The sequence below is a fragment of the Podarcis cretensis genome (assembly GCF_951804945.1).
Source record: "Podarcis cretensis genome assembly, chromosome: 3".
In the NCBI taxonomy this organism is placed as follows: domain Eukaryota; kingdom Metazoa; phylum Chordata; class Lepidosauria; order Squamata; family Lacertidae; genus Podarcis; species Podarcis cretensis.
This window is the reverse complement of record NC_137172.1, coordinates 87,767,648-87,791,622: the sequence shown is the minus strand read 5'-3', so window position 1 is coordinate 87,791,622 and position 23,975 is coordinate 87,767,648.

Sequence of the window (23,975 nt, the reverse complement as noted above, 5' to 3'; positions counted from 1 at the left end):
GGGTTGTTTTGGTTTTTATTTGGATTATGTATTTTGTGGTTTTATATTCTGATTTTATCCTGTTAACCACCTTGAGACCTGTGGGTATAGGGTTAGGGTGGTATATAAATTTAATAATAATAATAATAATAATAATAATAATAATAATAATAATACACTGATTGTCAGTAACTCTCTAGGATTTCAGACTGAAGTCTTTCCAGCCTTTCCTGGAGATGTCAGAGACTGAATCTGGAAACTTCTTTGTGCAAAGCATGCAGGCTACCAGTGACTTAGGACTTAGAATCAAGCTGCTAGAGAACTGACATTATTTTGTAAACCTCTTGGAGTATCCCCATGAGGTCTTCTTGTCATGCTTCCAACATTGCTCCTATATACAGGCTGTTGTAGTTCCTCAGTTTGGACTGACAACCAGTTAGTGAAGAGCTTTCTGCTTTAGCAAAGGAGGAAAAATGGAGTGCTCCTATTGCCAGAGGTCTTAATTTAATACATCCCTTTCCACAATGTCTTATAATGATTAAATGAGAGGAAAAGGGAAGCGATGGATTTGCTAGCAATAGGGAAGAATGGGAATATACCTACAGACATAATATATTTTTTGTTATTTAAAACCATGCTGCTTTAAGCAATGTATCTGAAAATAAATATATCCCAGATCACACTCTGGCAAAAAAGAAAGAAAGATATTTCTATAAATCTGGAGCAGATAGATGATCAGGGGAAGAATAGTGATATAGTAGTCTTGAAACCTCTACAAGTATTTTTCTTTCACATAAAATGTGTGCATCGATAAATTTGTATAAAGGATTGCCACTCTTTATCTATATAATATTGTGTGTAGGAAAGAAAGTAAGCTCAATTAAAGGCTGGGATGTAATTATATCTAGAGAGATATATTTAAAATGCATAGATGAACAGGTCATACACCATATAGACTGTCAGGATTAGTGAGAAGAAAGCAGTTTAATAAAATGATTGCCCTTTGGTTTATGGTGTAAGTAGACTAATAAGTTTGCACAAAGTGAAAGACTTGTAGCTTTGCTGGCAATTAAATCTTTGAAATGGATATTTGGCTAAGCCAACTGCAGTATTAATGTACTGAGTCTGGAAATACCCGGGTTTGGAAAACATATAAACATACAGCAAGTTGACTAATATGACCAATGGTTCTGTCATAGGCACATCTACATCACAAATCTGAAACCACGTGATTAGGACTTCTTCATGAGCACCATGTAAAAGTCTTAGTTATAGAATTTCTCTCCCTCAAGAAATGTGAATAAGAATGACTCAAACAGGGCTGCAACACAAGTGACCATTCCTGCTTCACACTGGAGGCTATCTATGTGACAGAAGTCCCATGGTGTCTTCAAATAGTAATGAAGCGTATTACAAGAGAACAGAAGCCAAAAAAACAAACACCAAAACTGGCTTGCTTTGAATTAAGTCCTTTGCAGAGCAATCATATTGAAATTAATAAACCTAAGTTAGTCTATTAACTTCAATGTCTCTACTCTGAGTAGAACTAGCATTGATTCTGGATCCACACATCCTTCCACAGTGGGGACATTGGTTTGCAGACGGGAGTTGATCACGGTGTGGATTTGCCAAGACTGCCTTCCTCTCAGCACGTTTCTCCCTTGCATCTTGAGTTCGAGTGTCTTCAAAGCTGATGGCACCTTTGGTAAAGGCTGTTCTCCAACTCGCAGGCAAGTGTTTCCCAATTGTTGGTGTTTATACTACATTTTTAAAAATTTGCCTTGAGACAGTCTTTAAACCTCTTTTGTTGACCACCAGCATTACGCTTTCCATTTTCAAGTTTGGAATAGAGTAGTTGCTTTGGAAGACAATAATCAGGCATCTGTACAACATGACCATTCCAACAAAGTTGATGTTAAAGAATCATTGCTTCAACCCTGGTGATCTTTGCTTCTTCCAGTACACTGGTATTAGTTCGCCTGTCTTCCCAAGTGATGTGTAAATTTTTTCGGAGACACCTTTGATGGAATCTTTCGAGGAGTTGGAGATGGCGTTTATAAGTGGTCCATGTTTCAGAAGCATACAGTAAGGTTGGCAGTACAATAGCTTTGTAAACAAGCATTTTGGTTTCCCTGCGAATGTCCCAGTCCTCAAACACTCTGCACTTCAATTGGGAGAAAGCTGCACTCACAGAGCTCAGGTGATGCTGGATTTCGACTTCAATGTTGGCGCTTGTGGAAAGATAACTGCCCAGGTAGGAGAAGTGATTGACATTTTCCAACGTCACTTAAGGACTCATTGTTAAAAACGTGTTTATGGAAGACAATCTTACTCGGCTACGAGGGATCGCCAAAGAAGAAAGAAGAAGACCACCCTTTGATTACAATTATACTGGAGCAATCAAACTTTCAAGTTCCCATTCTCTTGAATGGAAGCTCTGCACCAGAGTTAGGATTGTGTAGATTTAGTCCCACACCCTAAGTGCCATGTTAAAACTCTTTAATCACATGATCGCCTAGGCTGTATTTCTGTAGACCTGGGAGTAAGCCCCATCAAGCACAGTTTGACTGACTTCCAAGAAAACGTTCATACAGTTTTACTGCAAGAACATATATTTTAAACCAGATTTGTATAATCTCTGAATCTGGAGAACAAAGCACATGGTTTTTAAAATTCTGCTACAGTCAAAAGTGTGGTAAATACTTGACAAAATGATGAAGCTGGAGCCTAAAGTCAAGTTGTGGAAAATAGGGCTATTCGCTATTTGCCTGGGTGGGAAATGAAAGTCTAATGGGGTGTGCTATTGTCTGTGGGCAATATGAAAACAATAATGAGTACACGGCTGTTTCATCTGATATGATCATTTCCTTGCTCTGAAGGTTTTGAGTGGAGACCTGGTCCCATTCCAGCTGATGACAAGCACAACTTTGGATTGGAGATGGAATTTAGCTCAGCATCAGTGGGTGGCATATGCAGAGTCAGAAGCACCCCAGTGTGGCATCCGCTGCACATGCAAACAAACCTTTACAATTCTGCTCTGTCTTTGTATTCTCATTATTAGCAAATAAAGCTGAAGGCTTTAAAGAAGGCCTTTCACTCATTCATTCAACAAAATAAGAAACAACAGGTGAACGACAAAACAGAGATGTACTGAAAGCTATTTAGCTAAACTGCTTTCCTCAATAATGCAGCTGGGATTTCAGCTGAACACGAACATACACACGCACACAAGGAAGAAAATGATTCACTGTAAATTATCCACAAGAGGCTTTTCTTATTCTTCATGGGGAATTGGGCATGTAACATATATCTCTAGCAGCAGGGGCTTTGCAGTCAGCATTGTCAAACACTTTGTCAGAGTCCTACAAATACAAACTTTAAATAAAGAGCCAGCAAAGGAGCTATTGTTTAGTCATTTATATTTATAGATGTATGAATATATTGGAAGCTTCTGGTCTTCACCTACAAAATCCTACTGGCAAAGGGTTGGCGACTTACAGTATTTGGTGCTGTCCTGAATGGGTGATTTGATAGGGGGAAAGGAGGGACCCACAATCCGTTTTGAAATAGCACCAAAAAGGGAATTTCCAATAATTCTATTTGTTTAAACTTACCACTCCAGTGGGTCCCCTGAAATGATGCCAAAGAGTTATTTGTGTCCCCTTCCAATTTTTCATACACACACACACACACATATATATATATATATACACACACACAAACAAACAAACAAATACACTTCACCAGGAAATGGACTATGGACTGAATGTCTTTGCTGGTGAATGAGGTCAGATGTCATTCTTTATATATAGAAACTGATGATGAGCTATGTTTTCTGCCCTATTTAATATTTATTTGCCTATGAACTTGCTGTCAAGCATCTCAACAAGATCAGCATATTTCCTACCATGCTGGATTTGGTTTTTACTTGCATATTTTACACACAATGATTCCAGGCTCATTCATTTTTTAACGCCCATTCATATGTGCTTGGCTTAAGGGGAAGCAAGGAATGATATCAATGAGATATTTCCATATTGTTTGGTAACTAACTCGGCGAAACTTTTCCCCTCCCAGTCCCACCATCAATTTCAGAGAGGTTTACCCTCAATTTGTTTTCTCCTGGTCTGAGGGGGGTAGGACTTCAACCAATGGCTTCAAGTTACAAGAAAGGAGATTCCGACTAAACATCAGGAAGAACTGTCTGACAGTAAGAGCTGTTCAGCAGTGGAACAGAGTCCCTCAGGAGGTAGTGGACTCTCCTTGCTTGGAGCTGTTTAAGCAGAGCTTGGATGGTAATCTACCATGGATGCTTTAGCTGAGATTCCTCATTGCAGGGGGTTGGACTAGATGACTCTTGGGGTCCTTTCCAACTCTACGATTTTATGATTTATATGGGCCTGCTATTGTGCTTCTATCATAATAATAATTTATTATTTATACCCCGCCCATCTGGCTGGGTTTCCCCAGCCACTCTGGGCAGCTTCCAACAGAATATTAAAATACAATAGTCTATTAAACATTAAAAGCTTCAGATGTCTTCTAAAAGTCTGGTAGTTGTTTTCCTCTTTGACATCTGGTGGGAGGGCGTTCCACAGGGTGGGTGCCACTACCGAGAAGGCCCTCTGCCTGGTTTCCTGTAACTTGGCTTCTCGCAGGGAGGCAATAGCCAAAAGGCCCTCAGCACTGGACCTCTGTGTCCGGGCAGAACGATGGGGGTGGAGACTCTCCTTTAGGTATACTGGTCCGAGGCCGTTTAGGGCTTTAAAGGTCAGCACTAATACTCTGAATTGTGCTCAGAAATGTACTGGGAGCCAGTGTAGGTCTTTCAAGACCGGTGTTATGTGGTTATGTGGTAGTTACTGTTTGTGTTTGTTCTCTTCAGCAAAGTGCTTAGGGCCCCTCATCAACCATCAAGGGACCTCTGCAGATAATGCATTATCAGATTGACTATTAAAGATGGGAGGCAGAGGATAGCTTTCAGAGAGTTTAAAATGGTTTGAGGGTGGCTTCAATTCTTGTGGAATACATACTTGAGCGTGATTCAGTCAGGGTTCAACTGGACATGGTCCCACTGAAGCTAATAAGGCTTTAGCCAAAAGAGTTTGGGCCACCAGATATACAGTGGTACCTCGGGTTGAGAACTTAATTCATTCTGAAGGTCCGTTCTTAACTTGAAGCACCACTTTAGCTAATGGGGCCTCCCACTGATGCTGCACCGCCGCTGCGGAATTTCTGTTCTCATCCTCAAGCAAAGTTCTTAACCTGAGGTACTATTTCTGGGTTAGCAGAGTCTGTAACCTGAAGTGTATGTAACCCGAGGTACCACTGTATTGTTTGTGCGCCTCTCTTTCCCAAGCAGTGAGAAGTCCCCAGATTTAGTACTCCAAGGTTTAGTTTCCTTTGTGTGTATGTGTTTGCACGTTAGTAACACAAGCAGAGCATACTGGAAGCAAAGAGGCACTCATATTGCAGGCAGCAAAAACTGCTATGCCAGCATCAAAGCAAGCCACAAGGTACTTCTCCTTTAACTACCTCCTAACTCTCTGTCAAACTCAAACTATATATTCCACAGAGTTATGCACTTCTTTTCTTCTTCTTCTAAATCAAAACCAGCCCGGGTAGGTTGCATTCAGGACTGGAGGAAGGGTAGGTAAAGAGAGGCATTAATGCTTCCTCTCCAGCTCATCACCACTCATTTCCCCATATCTTTCTTTATACAAGTGAAGAAGCAGCTTGGGAAGAGTGTTCCTGAGCTGAAAAGCAACTGGAGGAATATGATCAAGCAACTTGTTTCCGCACTCAACTTACAGCCTATTCAAGCTGATTTTGGTTGTTCTACAGAAGGGAAGAAAATAACAGCACACATGAAGTTTGAACCTTTCAGCACAATCTTATGCATGTTCACTCAGATGTGCCTATTTACTCCCAGGCAAGTATGCTCTGTAGCATTTACATCATTCTCTGTAGTGTTTCATAAAAGTCCCACGGATTCAGTGAGACCTATTCCTATGTAAGTGTGTTTAGATTTACAGCCTTAGTCTCTAGTTTCTCTTTGGTCAAAACTGCAGAATTGATTCCCCGGCCCTTACTCTTCCAAATTATGATGGGTATTATATTCCAAAAGCTGAAGAGAGATTTGAAACCATTCAGAAACCATCTCCTATCATTAATGTTCATCGATGAATGTGGGAGAAACTCCCTTTGGGGGTTCAACAGGGAGGCTCACACCAGATTCTTAATTAGTCAGACTTTATTCAGTAATGCATTACCAGACAGAGTCCAAAAGAGTCTGTGAGAGCACATCCATTAGCACACACCCAATATAGGAAAAATACATCATCCTGGCTGTTTCATCTTCTCCCCAACCATCTTCTGCAATTTCATCACCCCACCATCTCTCATCCAATCACAGTCTTTGGAAGCACCAAGGCTTTTTTGTTTCTTTTTTGCTGCACATGCCAAGTATTCCTTGCATCTTCTCTGTTGTTTTTCACTCTAACATTTAGGTTAGATTACTCCTAAGCTGGTTCCTACCATTTTCAGTTCTTAAAATGGTTCTTAATAGTTCTATGGTCAGGCCACACCCTCACATAAGTGTACTGGTCTCACTGATTCTTTGCACAATTCTTACATCTTGTAACATCTGACTGATCATCCTGGGTTATTAAATCACCTGGGCTCTGGTTACTTAGGGGATACTCTTCTCTGACATCATCCGAGGAAGCTGTATGCTCAATCCCATCTTTACTAATGGGGACAAGGAACAGGGCATTCTCAGCAATTGCCCCTACACTTTGGCTATACGGTCCTGCAGAAATTTGCAGTGCCAGCTGTATTGCTAGTTTTTGGGAAAGTGTAAATTCAACTTATTTCAGCAATCATGTAGGTTTTAGTGTGGGTTTTATGGCTATAATTGTGGCTGCTTTCAGGTGAGGTGTACCCTTTTTGTCATTTTAAAGGGTGGGTTTTCTGTTTTGTTTGAATTTGGTGGGGAATCTCATTTATAATAGTGTAAGCATCCAGTGTGAGGTATAAATTATCTAAGAAACAGTTAATGTACACATGTTGTACATTAACAATAAAGGTATTATTATTATTATTATTATTATTATTATTATTATTATTATTAGAAGTCATTGGGGTAACCAAAGCATCTATTATACCAATGTGATAATCACATTCACTAAAAATGATGAATTCTGAGGCAAATTTTCAGTTTAATCTTTGGTTGGTTGGGATTGGTTCTGGGTGACTTGGTTCAAATACTTGTTCAGCCATGTGCTCATTAAGTGGAAGTGAGCAAATTTCCCTTAGCCTCACTTTCTGTTTCCGTAAAAAAAAATCAATACGAATACCGTATTTTTCGCCCTATAGGACGCATTTTCCCCCCTTCAAAAACGAAGGGGAAATGTGTGTGCGGCGGGAGTTCCCGCAGGCTCGCAAGGCTTGCGGGCAGCAGCCTGCAGCCCAAAGCACAGGGCGCCCTCCGGAGGACGCCCCATGCTTTGCGCAGGTGTCCGCAAGCCTTGCGCGCCTGGGGGGAGTTCCCCCCGGGCTCGCAAGCTTGCGGGCAACAGCCTGTTCTGGGGGCTGGGATCGGGGGGAAGCTTCCCCTTTATTCCCCCCCCCCAAAAGATAAGTGCGTCCTATGGGCCGGTGCGTCCTATAGGGTGAAAATTACGGTAACCTTATCTGTCAGAATTGTTATGCCTATGCATGGCATGAAGCGGGTAGAGAAATTTGCTATCTCAAAGTAGTATGGCATACCAAAGTAGTATGTTATAGCCATACATCCGAGTTTTCCTGGATACGTCCTGGAATTGGACTGTCAAAATGGTATCTGGGCGGTTTTTTGCCGAATCGGCAAAATGTCCAGTAACTAGGGCAATTCTTTAAGAAAATAACTTTGTCCGGATTTTCACTTTTGGGAATATGGCAACCCTGTACACCAAGGACTGGGTTACTTTAAAAATTACATTCACTTCACTAAAGCTTCTGAAAAGCACTTTTCTGTGTTACTGCTCCTTGTAGTGGTCATAAATAATAATAGTAATAACATTGACAATAAACATGCTGCCTAGATGTAACACATGGGGTCTTAAGTGTGGTACTGAAAACCTCTGAGCTGCTAGTACTGGGGGATTTCAATATCCATGATGGGACTACCAGATCCAGAGCAGCTCTGGACTTCATTGCCACCATGACAAGCCTAGTGTGTGCTCATGATCAAGACTTCTCAGTGGCAGTGAAGGCTGTGGATATTTTCTCTCTCTTTTTGCTGCATCCATTGCATTACCTATATGCTGTCCTACAGAGATTTCTGTATGGTTTGTGGCCTTTTGCATGCTGGCCCAAATGAGCCTGTGGAACCCTCAGGATCAGCTTCAGTTGGTATGGCTGAAGGACATGGATTGGGTATTTGTACTAGGGCGGGTATATTGCTCTTTGTGGTTGGTAAAATCTAGCAAGGAGGGGATACCCAATTTTGCCAGGGAGGTGATCAATGTCTCCTTGTGAGAGAGGGTAGTTCCATGTCACCTGAAAGAGGTGGTAGGAAGACCACTCCTTAAGAAACCTTCCATGGACCTGGAAGATTTGAATAATTATAGACCTAGACCTTCCCAGTCAAGGTTCTTGAAAGTGTGGTTGCTGACCAAATCCAGGCACTATTGGATAAGACCGAATTTCTGAATCAGTTTCAGTCTGGGTTCAGATTTGGTTTTGGCACACAAACCACATTGGTCACCTTTGTCAGGAGAGATACGCTCTTTAATCTCAGGGTTGTGGGTTTGAGCTCCATGCTGGGCAAAAGATTCCTACATTACAGGGGGTTGGATCAGATGATCCTCATGGTCCCCTTCCAACTCTACAATTCCCTGATTCTCTCCCTGCCATGGTGATTCCCTTTGATCTTCCGGTGACCTTAAAATACCATCATTTGTGGTATTCTTCTGGAGTGGCTGTCAGAGGTGGGAGTGGGCACTCCAAGAGTGGTTTGAGACCTGTTTGGATAGCTGGCTCCAGAAGGAGATATTGTTTACCCACATTAAGCAACTCTGCCTCTTTTGTGCCCTCCACAATGCAACATCAATGTTTTCCAGCAATGGCACAGTAAGGATGGAGGAAATCAGTGCTACAACAGCACCTATAGCTCCTGCTAAACTGATGATGGAATTCATATCGGATATTATTCCAAGCCTGCCACTGAATTGCCACAGTGATGTCTAATTGCAAGCACATCTTTCTAATCAACAATATCTATGCTCATTTTGAAAAAGCTATCTTTTGTCTTGCTTTGTGTTCCTCATCTTTGGATGACAGGCTCTTCGGGAAAAGGAATGTGCCTTATCTGTGATGGGTGGGGAGGACTTTAGTTTTGCTAAAACTGATAATACTAAATGCAAAAATAGCATGGACTTCACAAGCTGTGCAGGTCTTATCTAGCCTCAGCCATTTCCAACACAATAATGATAACAAGAAATATGTCATATCCCCATCAACAATGTCTTTGCAGGTTGTTGGTAACATGGTATCTCACTATCTGTTTTTAACAGACTTTTGCACACTTTAAATTATTTTCCAGAGTTCTGAATAAGCAATTAAAAGAGAAACAGAGATGCTGCTGCCCTATGTCACTTGACTGTTTCTTGGAATGTCTGATGCTAACTTGATATAATCGCACTTTGCATCTCCCTACTCCTCCTTACGTCATTGGATAGCAGTGGAGGCAGGAGCACAGTGCAATAATGTCATGCATTGTTTGTATTAGATGCTATAAGAAAGAGAACGAGGACATACAGAGCAGTGGCAATTCTGTGTCTCTTGTAACATCTGTTTGGGCCCTGAGGAGTTAAATAAAACAGAGCTGAAATCTTTGGCAGTACCCTAGCAAGAAATTAGTGAGAAGGTAGAGATGAATACAAGAGCAGAATGCAAAGCCTTATCAGTTTACAACAATGTCGTTTACATAAGTCAGCAGTATACAATACGGTACATCAGGGGGTAGAAATGGTATCTAATCTAGAATCCACAGGAAACTGTATGCTGGAGAAATGTACCTCCTGGCAAATATTGTTGGGGATGGTGATTAGGAAAGGACAAAGAGATAGGAGAGAGAGAGAAAGGAAAGTGAAATATGAAATATCTATTACAGACCATATGACTAGAAGCAGACACAATAAGAGTGATGAATTTGCTAAGACATCTAGTGCATTAGCCCTGTTTCTGAGAAATGGCTAAACCCAGGAAATGATGGGAGAACTGAAAATATAAAGCAGCTACAATAGTTGAGTTAAAGTAGAAGCTGGATGGTGGGAGGTGGCATTTAGCTTCATGAAACTCTTTCTTCCAGAGGTGGAATAAGAGCTTTTGATTGATGCGGCAGATTCTCTTTGCTTGAAGTGGTAAGCAGACTTTTGTTTCATTGCTTATATGGGTCTGTCTGTAAATGTAAAGGTAAACGTAAAGGACCCCTGGATGGTTAAGTCCAGTCAAAGGCGACTATGGGGTTGTGGCGCTCATCTTGCTTTCAGGCCAAGGGAGCTGGTGTTTGTCCACAGACAGCTTTCCAGGTCATGTGGCCAGCATGACTAAACTGCTTCTGGTGCATGGAGGACCGTGACAAGTGCCAGAGCGTGCAGAAATGCTGTTTACCTTCCCGCCGCAGCATTGGCATGCTTTTGAACTGCTAGGTTGGCAGGAGATGGGACAGAGCAATGGGAGCTCACCCCGTCGTGGGGATTCGAACCGCCAACCTTCTGATCAGCAAGCCCAAGAGGCTCAGTGGTTTAGACCACAGTGCCACCCGCATCCCTAGGGTCTGTCTGTATGTTATATTTTGCCCTCAGCCATCCTCTTTTTCAGATCAAAGTATCACAACATATTAGAACTCTTTGGGGAGAAGAGGTCAAAGAGATATTAGTATGCCTTCCACATTTTGAAATACAGCAATATGGAGGCCCTTGTTTTGCTTTCCAAGTGGCACCTGTGATCTTCATGTGGGTGCAAGCATGGGTGACCTTGGAACTGGATAATCCAGAAGAATCCATAAACCAATGGCCTATGTCAAAAGTGGTTAGGCAGTTTCCAAAAGGAAGTAACCTGTGCACAAGCTGGAACTACTAGTTCTCAATAGTCCAGCCTCCTGCTCTCACAGTGACCAACCGGATGCCTAGTATAGGAAGCATGCAAGGAGGACACAAGCCCAAGAGTACTCTCCCCTCCTGTAGTTTCCAGCAACTGGTATTCATAAGCATCGTTGCCTCCAGCTGTGGAGGCAGCCATCCAGGCTAGTAGGCATTGATAGTCTTATCCTCTATGAAATTGTTCAATCATCATCTAAAGGCACCTAGGTTGGTGGCTATGAGGGCACATTAACTATGCACTTCATGGGGGTTAAAACTCTTTCTTTCTTTGTCCTGAATCTTCCAACACTCAGCTTGGATGTCCATGAATTCTAGTATTATGAGAGAAGGAGAAAAACTTTTCTCCATTCACTTTAAAGCAGGCACTGTGGCTGCTTTAAAGAGAGAGAGAAAGCATGTTGTTGTGTCACCTGTTCTGGGCCAGCCCAAGGGATTTTGCTGAACAGAATCATAACACTGTGGAGTTGGAAGAGACCTTAAGAATCCTCTAGTCCAAATAGTAAATGCCTCCCCCTCCCAAAACAATGTGTGCAGTACCTGTGATAGGATGGGCAACCATCAGCTAAAGCCTGCAATGTGGGAGGGAAGGTGCAGTCCTTCAGCCTTTAGAACTTTTAAATAATTGACACAGCCAAGTTTCTATACTCAGCCAAGAGTTAAAAGGGCCTGGATTCCACTGCATGCTTTTAGCACAACAGCAAGCTGGTTTGCACATAATGGTAAGCCAAATTGTGCCTTACCACGAACAGACAAGTCTGATAGTTCCAGGAGATGGCAGCTGCTGTGCTCCTCTCCTGGTCCTTCTGCTGTGAGCTAAGACATAGATTCATTTGGCTTAGCATGGCATCCAAAATCCTAGTTTGTCTTGCTCCCGACAAACCATGAACGGCAAACCTTGGTTACAGATGGGATATAAATATTTATTTATTTATTTATCTAATGGCACAAACTGTTGCAATAGTTATAATAACTGTGTGCATAATATATTCCCAGAGATGAAACACTGTAAGCAACTGTGTGTCTACATTGCATTTATTGCAAGCAAGTTAACTGAATGCTGAAACAGTCTAATTTGTTGGCAAACTAACCTTTGAAAAGACATTTCTCTAAAATGGATACCAAGTCATTTTACCAATATAAAAAATTAACCAGAATTAGAAAGGGAAAATATTGACAGTGTGTGGAAATCTAAGAAATCAATGTCTTAAAACACACACACGCACTATTGACAAGTCGATTCTGTGCATTTCAGTCCTGGTTTTTTTTAATCAGGTGCTGAGGAATCTGAAGAGACAAGATATCTGTAAACTCAGGATTAAGTTTAAGCCTGCTATATGACAGATTCTCTTTCCATGCATGATTTTTTAGCTTAATATAATCCTGGCTGTTTACCAAGTTGAATAAAAAAGGCCTGTCTCCTTTACTTCACTTATTATTATTCTACCAGTGGGACATATGGCTCTTGCAGCCTTATTACAGGAAACAAAATTGTTTCATCTTCAGGAATCCAAGCATTTCAATGCAAGCAACAGGGAGCCTGTATGAAGCTGTAATTTGCAATCTGAATCTAATTTCAAACTTCATCTCACCATAAATGAAAATTAATGTAAGAGGGGACTCCCTGTATCACAAGTACTTTCCTCCCAAAATGTATTTTCCTCTGAGTTCACCCCTGTAATTTAATTTTTTGAACAAATAAAAATTTGAAATTGATGGATGTTTTAACGTCTATTGCATAATTTCATTGTGTACCACACTTTAGCAAATTGCATTTGGTTTAAGATGAAAGTCATTTCGTGTATTATGTGAAGCAAGATTGCCAGATCAGTGATAGAACCAGATGTTTCTAACATCACTTTCATTCAGAAGAAAACTTTTAATAGAACATATGTGTCAGAATGTATAGAAGCACTGGGATTAGAAACATAAATTAAAAGTCTGCACAGAATCCTATGTATGGTTAAAGTTAGGGACCTATTGGCATTGTGGGTTAAACCACAGAGCCAATCAGAAGGTCGGCGGTTCGAATCCCCGCGACGGGCTGAGCTCCCATTGTTCGGTCCCTGCTCCGGCCCTGTCGCGGGGATTCAAACTGCTGACCTTCCGATTGGCAAGCCCTAGGCTCTGTGGTTTAGACCACAGTGCCAACCGCTTCCCTAAGCTGGTGCATTGATGCCACTAAATAGACACATTTACAAATACACAGCACCACAGACCCAGATCCTGACCCCAAGTACATGGTGTTATAATTCTGCAACTTTCTGGATGTCCAAACACTTTAAGATGGCAACTGTCCAAATTATTTGGTTTGAATTGGTTGCAGTTGCACAAATCTGAACCTGGAGCAAGCTAGCACATGACATTATTGTCATGGAAAGGAAGGGAATCAGAGAGAAAGGAAAGAAAAGAGCAACTGCCTTGGATTCAGATCCCTGAGACGACATGGGCAAGTTAACATCTCACAGGGTTGTTATGGAATAAAATGGGATAACCCCTTGCGTGCTGCCTTGTGTTCCTTTGTGGAAGGTTAGGATGCAAATATGGCAAACACAAACATGCAGCTGTGAAATGGTAACTGCTGAAACAAAAGGCATTTTGCATCTCAGGCTTCCAGAGTGTTGTTTCTAACTTTCAGTTGTCCTTTGGAGAAAGAGTGTTAGCAAAGCAGATCTGATGTGCAGCTGAACTTTTGAATAGTCACAAGTATCATAACTGTGTTGTAGATTAGCCTCATGTATTTTAATGAACAACCTTTCCTTCCCCTAAGCTGGGCAGTATTTGTTCATCAGCAAGGGAAAAGGGCAACGATGACAACCATTGCATCCCTTTTTGTTTAGGCACATATATTACTGCTCAAATGAATGCTCATTAGCAGCAAAGAACCCTTTTGATGATTCTTGACATCAGCATAGCTGTTTCTGTAAACATGTAAATTTCTCTATACATATGTATTATGCTATTCCAAGGTTTGCTTTGTCAAGGCAGACAGATTAGTTAATAAACGTGCATATCACCAAATGAAGTCAGAATAACACAAACTTTCCATGCTAACTTTCAAGCTTTCTTTCGATGCAATTTAATAGCAACATATTAAAAAAACACACACACCTCAGGCAATATCCCTGAACAACTGAGTTTGCTTAACGATGAAGCTCAGTACATACGGCTGAATCAGAGACTTCTGCTTGATACTGATATAGGTCACACAGAGACCATGGCTACATGTTATTTCTTGCCCCTGGGGGGCAGCAGACTATTACTGTTAAGGGGAGCTTCATGCTGATAAAGGAGGGGTGGAACCAAAGAGCTTTTTAGAATTTCTGTTTTATGCGTACACATAATTTGCCTGCTATGTGTTCAGTACTCCTATAAATAATCAGGAAAGCCACCAGGAGCTAGCAAAAATTCCTCTCCAAAATGTATGTCAATGCTAGTAGGATCAACCTTCTTAACAGGATTTGTTTTCTTGATGGCCTATGTGTAAATGTCCAGATTACTGTAAAACAAATGTCCAAACCCTGGTCATTCCTCATATAGTAGTAAGGAGGGAAGTGTGCCCTTAAATAGAGATCCAGTCTACAGCTTATGAGCTCACAATACCCCTTTCATTCTGCAATTACAGCCAGTGTGATGTAGTGGATGACAAACAACAAAATGGCATAATTTGCAGCCCTGTGTGATATAGATGTGGCTGGAATATACCATTCTAAAATGCAAATGGGGAATGAAATGTTTGAGACTCCTATTTATAGGAGTCTAGTATGCAAGAGGAGGGTGTTTTGTTTTGTTTTGTTTTAACTTTGTGGGATACCATTTAGATATTTAGTCCCGCCGTGCAAGAGGGATATATGTCTATCGCTTTATCCAGTAGCTGTTGGATCTAAACATTCTGGGTGTAACACTCACCTCTTTCTCGGAGGCCTTGGGCAACTCATTCAGTTTCAGCCTCAGCAACCCATCTGTAAAATGGAAACAACAAGCTTTCATGTAACTACGTCCTTTAAATTTGGTCAGACCCAGATTATCTATGAACCTGACACTGGCCACCTCTGCAATTTTTCCTCCTGTATCTTTCTAAGTTTATGCTATTTTTTATTTTATTTTTTAAAAAACTGTATTCAGTGCAAACCTTTTTCACATCAAATGCTCTAAAATGCATCTATGTTAAAACAGAATCCTCCCACTTACCAGTTCTGTGTCTGTCTGGAGTCCCATATGTTAGATGTAATGCAAAACATGTTTGCCACTTTTGTAGTTATAGCTGCATCTATCTATTTATCTTGCACTCCACGTACTAAGACACTAGCACTTGAACTGGCCTGTTTCTTTGCCAAATGATTTTCAGTTTTGATAGGAGGACATTACTGGTGCTGTAGTGGAACAGGAATGCAGGTGATGATGTAATCTGCTGCTGGAGTAATTGTGGGCTCCCCTTGCTCTGGCAGGTGAATGAGGTGATAATGAGGCTTTCAAGTTTCAGTGTTGTTTGTGACAAATTAGCATGGAAGAAGCCAGAGAATGACAAAAATATCTAACAGACTTCTTTCATGGAGTTCCTGTTTCATACTATCAGTTTAAAGGGTAACATCCCTTTGCAAATTTGTCTGCATTTCTAATTACAAGCTAAAGGTTGGATTTCAGCTGGCTCAAGATCTGTGCAAGAAGTCAACATTTCTAATTAACACCTTTCTGCAAGATGTCTACATTTCTAATCAAAAGCTAAATGTTGCATTTCAGCCAGCTGAATTTCTTTTTCTAAAGCTCAAGGTATTTTATAAATAGAATCTATGCAATCAGCAGCAGCACTGAGTGCAGTAGAGCTTACTCCCAGAATTGCAGTCATGGCAGTCATGGTTTAGGGATGTGAAGCCAAAGTCTCCCCAGGATTCCACTATACCACTCTTTGCATGCTCATTATTCTATTATTGTCAGCTAAACCTAATAAACTGGATGTTATGTTATATACTGCTGCTCTTTGGTGTGTATATATATGTATCAAAACAGATATCTACATTTTTGGACTTGACTTGTTGTGCAAGGCTATGGGGGCTACCATGCTGAGCTCCTGCACTTTGATATTTGACACTACACCAGAGGAAATTGTCATATCACAATAGGAGGCTCACTATTGATCCAGTGAGGTGGATATCTCTCTTTAAGAGGCACCAACAGATTTGGAATGAAAATTCATTGATGAAAGGAAGTGGCAGGGTAGAGTCCTGAGCTGCGGCAGGACAGCAAAGGCAGCTAGGGGCAAAGGAAGTGCTCTGGGAAATAGGAGCAACTTACGTTGGCATTCATAGAATCATAGATTTGTAGAGTTGGAAGGGATCTTGAGGGTCATCTATGTTGGTTTCTGCTCTCTTCACTGTGCAGCGAAAGTGCTTGTCACGAGACAGGTGTTTACATTCCACAGTCAATTGCTGTTGGAGTTTCTCACGGGAAAGGAGACTGGATGTGACGTACACTGGTTTCCTGTTTTTCACTGTTCTCACAGTGTTCTCTCCGTGCTTTAGAGGAGAGAGGATGCTTTCTCTGCTCCGGCAGAGGCAAGATGTTTTTCTGTAATCTACCAGTTTTGAAGTGTAAATAAAGTAATATAGAGTATGTGGCACGTACTCCTCATCATTCCGCTGTGCTTGGGACACTGCAATATCAACAATCTAGTCCAACTCCCTGAAATGCAGGAATCTTTTCCCCAATGTTGGGCTCAAACCCACAACCCTGAGATTAAGTCTCATGTTCTCCCAACTGAGCTATCCCAGGTTCAGCTAAGTTTTACTCAGCAGAGACCCACTAAAACTAACAAGTGTGACAAAGTTAGGTACATTTATTTCAGTGGGTCTACTCTGTATAAAACTTAGTTGAATATCACCCTTCATACAGAGGCCCACTAGGCAGGCTTGCTTTGAATATCACAAATCTTTGTTCTAGCAAGGACACTCTAGCAACTGTCTTCACTGATGAATGCAAGAACATCACAAGTTGGTCATAACGTTGCATCTGACCATGAGAATCAAGATATCTAATGGAGCATTTCATTTGGGTCTGTTTGTTCTGTAAACTGGCAAACACACAACTCATTGACATTAATGGGAGATCACAGAAGGAAAAGAAGCATTTACAAATTAACATTTGTGGTGCAGATCTGAAAGGACAATTTTGCCCCAAGCTTGAATAAAAATGAACTTTAGGGGAGGGTGCATGACTTTGCACCTCAGATGCTACTGATGAAAATATCAAGTTGTGTGAATCACCGCCTGTCAACCATTTGGTTATTCTCTTAATGCCCCAGTTCAAGATCTCAGAGAAGACAGAAGCAAGTCTACAAATCTGGTAATGGTAGTTACCATTACCATTAATGGTAATTAATAGTTGGTAGTCTAAAGAAGCAGAAAGGGAAGCTTGGGTGCTTGTTGGCATGCAGGCCAGGAGAGGTCCGTGTGATTGCTCACATCAATCTCCAGCCTGGAGAGTAAACAGCGATAGGAATCTTCCCCAAGGTACAACTGGAAAACAAGGAGATCATTCAAAAATACAAATTGCTGTTCAGTTTACATGTGACAGCCTTCCGGTTAGGAAGATTTCGTGACTAATTTAGGAGAAGAGGAAGGAACAAAGCAGAAAGGTTGTGCATTCCTCCCAAAAAAAGAAGGAACAAAGTTTGTTGTTAAAGCAAAAACCACATGTGTCCAGATGAAGTATGCTCTATCCTGCAAAAACTCATGCCACAGTTGCAGTTAAATGCTAATTTGCCTGGTTTCCACACCACACTAAGCCAAGGTCTGGTTTTGCACCAAAGTGTAGACTCTCTCAGAGGAACTGACACCCACTTTCTTCCTTTCTTCCTGTTTTTTTCTGCTGCTGCACCATCTTCCACTAAACCTTAGCGTTGCCCAAACTCAGGCTTATAGTATGTCCTCCCTAGATGAACCACAAGCTTGTCACAATTTATGGTTAGTCTCAAGAGAGCTTACTCTTGAGTCTGGGTTTGGATGGCACACTAAGCCAAATTTGGCTCAGTAAAGCATGGCAGCAAATGAGGACCAGGGAGGAACAAAGCAGCTGTGAGTTCATCTCTTAGAACTCAGATTTCTCCTAAGCTAAGGCTTAGTGCAACATGCAAGGCAGGCCACAGCTTTTGTTACCAGAGCCTAATGGAAATCCTCTTGTAGAATTCGTCTGTAGAGATTTGCTGCTAAGGAAAACACATTTCAAGTAGTGCTGCTACAAAACTACACATTCTCTTCCTTCCGCTACCTATTTTTGTTACGTCACTTGAAACTTCACATTATTACATTTATATCCTGCCTGTCCTCCAAGGAACACAAGGTTCTCCCCCATTTTATCATCCTGTGCTAAGCTGAGAAACTGAAAATGCTAATTCCTATATTCCAGAAATTTGCGCATTGAGTTATTTATTTATCTATCACATAAACTGTGTTCTTTTGCTATTTATACATGTAATGCATTGGCACCTTCCTCTTCCTCTGGGGAGCTCTGAGAAACTTGGGTGGAACTCCCAGGCACTGTTCAGGCACTGTTCAGAAGAAGAACTCCTTAGCTTTATGAGGTGGCAACCCTGAGGTGGTATCCATCTAATGCATCCCATCAGTGCAAGGATTCATCAGTGCGCAACAGGGCTTTCCCCCTCTCCTCTCCTCAAATCTGCTCCAGAGAGTTAAGGGAATCCCTAGAATCGATGGGGGGAGAGGGGGAGGAAAGTGGGGGTGCCCCTTGGACTGATGGGAGACATTACTCAGGACTACTTTGGATATAACCATAAGCTTTGAATATCAAGGACTAACAGTTCCAGAACAGGAATGTGGCAGAATAAATGAGTCATGCCTACCGAAAATGGCTTGAAATCCATCGTGTTTTTGCAAATGACATGCAAATCATTTTTCAAATTAGCTCATTAGCTTCCCTCAATGCTGATAAGGTTGTTCACCATGCTAGATTTCCATAAAATCCAGTTTTAGAGTTGCTTCTGTTCTGTGCCCCAGGGAAAGGTAAATTGTTGTTGGAAAGGGATATACCTAATCCAAACCAGGTACTGACTCTCCAGTCTCACTCCATTTCTTTTCCTTTAGTCTCTTTTGCATCTACACACACACACACACACACACACACACACACACAGGTATTTGTAGTATCAGGTAGCCTGTCCTTATAACGGCTGCAAGCCACTCCTTACCTGGCAATATATAGGCTTAATTCCTTTACCTTTCCAAGTGTGTCCTTATGAGTCTAGGTTATCCTACTCTTTTCTGAAATCTTTCTGGCAATCTGGTGCTGTGAGCTGAATTCAGCCTTCCAGGTGCAGTCAGAACAGATTTACAGCATGCAATTGTCACCACCTTGCTTTTCAATGTGATACTTTCACAGCTTCTTTCATTGCATTTCCCCTCCTTTCCCTTGGCATACATTCTTGCCAATGCACTGCTAAGATGAGCAATTTTACCTTCTTAGAAGACAAAGTCCAGCAACTGGAGGAACGTGTAGCTACGCTCCAAAGAATTAGAGAGCTGGAGCTCTTCTTGGAAGCAACAGAGCACACCATCTCCACCAAAGAGGAGACAGGGGACTCCCCTGAGAAGGAGGCTAGTTCACTAACACAGGAGCCAGATATATGGAGAAACGTGACTCAAAGAAGTAGGAGGCCCAGGGTTCGCTCTGATTGTTTAGAAATACACAATCGCTTTGAGGTCCTCTCCCCTAGCATGGAAGACGAAGAGCAGACTCCATTTGAGGATCTCTCCCTCATTATAGTCGATCAGGTATATGAAGACGAGCAGCAAAGTCAGTCCTCAGGGAATGTGCAGGCGACCTTGGAACGGACAGCTCACGGAAGAACCCTGACCAGACATAAGAGGAGGCGTGTAGTGGTGATAGGGGATTCCCTACTGAGGGGAACAGAAGCAGTGATCTGTGGGCCTGACAAGATGTCTCGGGAAGTGTGCTGTCTCCCTGGGGCTAAGATCCAAGATGTAACTGAACGACTGCAAGGAATCATAAAACCCACTGACAAATACCCCTTCCTCTTGGTTCATGTGGGAACCAATGACACTGCAAGCAATAGCCTCCAGAAGATCAAAAGAGACTACGAGGCTCTGGGCAGGAAATTGAAGCAATTAAATGCACAAATTGTCATCTCATCTGTCCTCCCAGTTGAACGACGTGGCCCAGGGAGAGAGGGGAAAATAGTGGAAGTGAACAGCTGGCTTTGCAAATGGTGTAAACAGGAATGGTTTGGATTCTTAGATCACGGACTGCAGTTTCTTGAAGATGGACTTCTGGCAAGCGATGGGCTGCACCTCACAACGGTTGGGAGGAATGTTTTTGCCAAAAATCTCAGAAACCTCATCAGGAGGGCTTTAAACTGACTAATGTGGGGGAGGGAGACAGTGCTCCTGAAGGTAGGAGTCTATCAATTGATGAAGATGATCATCCAAATGTCATAGACCAAATGGAGCAAACAGCACACAGACCTAGTGGTGGGAGGAAAAAATCCTTAAATAGGAGACACGGGGGAATGATTAATGGACTTCAATGTCTGTACACTAATGCGCAAAGCATGGGAAATAAACAAGATGAGCTTGAGCTCTTGGTACAGCAAACTAAATATGACATAATAGGCATCACTGAAACCTGGTGGGATAAGTCCCACGATTGGAATGTAATAATGGAGGGATACAATCTATTTCAGAGAAACAGACCAGACAAGAAAGGAGGAGGAGTGGCGTTATATGTCAGGGATGTGTATACCTGTGAAGAGATCCAAGATTTAGAACCTCAAAGCCAAAGTGAGAGCATTTGGGTCAAAATTATGGGAGAGAAGAATAACAGTGACCTCATTGTGGGAGTTTACTATAGATCCCCAAGCCAAACGGAGGACATAGATGATGCCTTCCTGGAACAGATGGCCAAGCATGCAAAAGGAAGGGAGATAGTAGTAATGGGGGACTTCAATTACCTGAATATTTGTTGGATGTCAAACTCAGCCAAGAGCATAAGGTCAAAGAGATTCCTCACTGGCCTTGCAGACAACTTCATTGTCCAGAAAGTGGGAGAAGCAACAAGAGGAACAGCCATTTTAGATCTGGTCCTAACCAATGTTGATGACCTGGTTAGTGGGGTAGAAGTGGAAGGATCATTAGGCGCGAGTGATCATGCTCTTCTGAAGTTTACTATACAGCGGAAAGGAGCAGCCAAGCATACTAGGGCTCAATTTCTTGACTTTAAGAAAGCTGACTTCATGAAACTTAGGGAAGTGCTGGGTGAGATCCCATGGACAGTAATACTAAAAGGAAAGGGAGTTCATGATGGCTGGGAGTTTGTTAAGAGGGAGATAGTAAAAGCACAACTTCAGGCAATACCAATGAGATGGAAACATGGAAGGTGCCTAAAGAAGCCAGGGTGGCTATCTAAAGAACTTTTAACTGAGTTAAGATTAAAAAAGGATGTGTACAAAAAATGGAAAAGGGGGGAAACCACCAAAGAGGAATTCAAACAAACAGCCAGCACGTTTAGACACAAAGTCAGAAAAGCTAAAGCACAGAATGAACTCAGGCTTGCTAGAGAGGTTAAAAGCAACAAAAAAGGCTTTTGTGGGTATGTTCATAGCAAAAGGAAGAACAAAGAAACAGTGGGGTCACTCAGAGGAGAAGATGGTGAAATGCAAACACGGGACACAGAAAGGGCTGAACTCCTCAATGCCTTCTTTGCCTCAGTCTTCTCCGATAAAGAAAACAATGCCCGACCTGAAGAATTTGGAGCAAATGATTCAGCAGAGGAAACACAGCCCAGAATAACTAAGGAGATAGTACAAGAATACTTGGCTAGTTTAGATGTATTCAAGTCTCCAGGGCCAGATGAACTGCATCCAAGAGTATTAAAAGAACTGGCAGATGTGATCTCAGAACCACTGGCAGTCATCTTTGAGAATTCCTGGAGAACAGGTGAAGTCCCGGCCGACTGGAGGAGGGCAAATGTTGTCCCTATTTTCAAAAAGGGGAAAAGAGGGAACCCAAATAATTACCGCCCAGTCAGTCTGACATCAATACCAGGGAAGATTCTGGAGCAGATCATTAAGCAAACAGTCTGTGAGCACCTAGAAAGGAATGCTGTGATCACCAATAGTCAGCATGGATTTCTGAAAAATAAGTCATGTCAGACTAACATGATCTCGTTTTTTGACAGAATTACAAGCCTGGTAGATGAAGGGAACGCAATGGATGTAGCCTACCTTGATTTCAGCAAGGCATTTGACAAGGTGCCCCATGATATTCTTGTAAAGAAGCTGGTAAAATGCGGACTTGACTATGCTACCACTCAGTGGATTTGTAATTGGCTGACTGACCGAACCCAAAGGGTGCTCATCAATGGTTCCTCTTCATCCTGGAGAAGAGTGACTAGTGGGGTGCCACAGGGTTCTGTCTTGGGCCCGGTCTTATTCAACATCTTTATCAACGACTTGGATGATGGACTCAAGGGCATCCTGATCAAATTTGCAGATGACACCAAACTGGGAGGGGTGGCTAACACCCCAGAGGACAGGATCACACTTCAAAACGACCTTGACAGATTAGAGAACTGGGCCAAAACAAACAAGATGAATTTTAACAGGGAGAAATGTAAAATATTGCACTTGGGCAAAAAAATGAGAGGCACAAATACAAGATGGGTGACACCTGGCTTGAGAGCAGTACATGTGAAAAGGATCTAGGAGTCTTGGTTGACCACAAACTTGACATGAGCCAACAATGTGACGCGGCAGCTAAAAAAGCCAATGCAATTCTGGGCTGCATCAATAGGAGTATAGCATCTAGATCAAGGGAAGTAATAGTGCCACTGTATTCTGCTCTGGTCAGACCTCACCTGGAGTACTGTGTCCAGTTCTGGGCACCACAGTTCAAGAAGGACACTGACAAACTGGAACGTGTCCAGAGGAGGGCAACCAAAATGGTCAAAGGCCTGGAAACGATGCCTTATGAGGAACGGCTAAGGGAGCTGGGCATGTTTAGCCTGGAGAAGAGGAGGTTAAGGGGTGATATGATAGCCATGTTCAAATATATAAAAGGATTTCACATAGAGGAGGGAGAAAGGTTGTTTTCTGCTGCTCAAGAGAAGCGGACACGGAGCAATGGATCCAAACTACAAGAAAGATTCCACCTAAACATTAGGAAGAACTTCCTGACAGTAAGAGCTGTTCGACAGTGGAATTTGCTGCCAAGGAGTGTGGTGGAGTCTCCTTCTTTGGAGGTCTTTAAGCAGAGGCTTGACAACCATATGTCAGGAGTGCTCTGATGGTGTTTCCTGCTTGGCAGGGGGTTGGACTCGATGGCCCTTGTGGTCTCTTCCAACTCTATGATTCTATGATTCTGAATTTTTAATCATTGCCGCTTTCCATCTTTAGTTGTCTGGTTAACTATGGTGTGTTTTAATGTGTATGGGTATTACTGAAGCGAACAGCAGAGAGGGACACGAGCCTCCCCCAGACCAGGGGCTAATGTATTTTAGTCCAGTTAATGTCCCTGATTTAGGGCTAAGTAAAATGTTAGAAATTTCCTATATAGAAAACACCTTGAAGTACCAAGAAGTGGAGGGGGGAGTGCAAGGTGCACATAGATCATCACACAAACTTGTGTTTTTGTGTTCCCATGCACGCAAGCTATAGCCAATCTTAATGAAATAGGTGCATATGTAGAATTCAGAATTAGTTTAAGCTGGAATTGATGTAAGCCTGGATGCTTGGCTCATGAACGGAAGGAAGGAAGGAAGGAAGGAAGGAAGGAAGGAAGGAAGGAAGGAAGGTTTTATTAAGTGAGATCATTTCTCCACCAGATT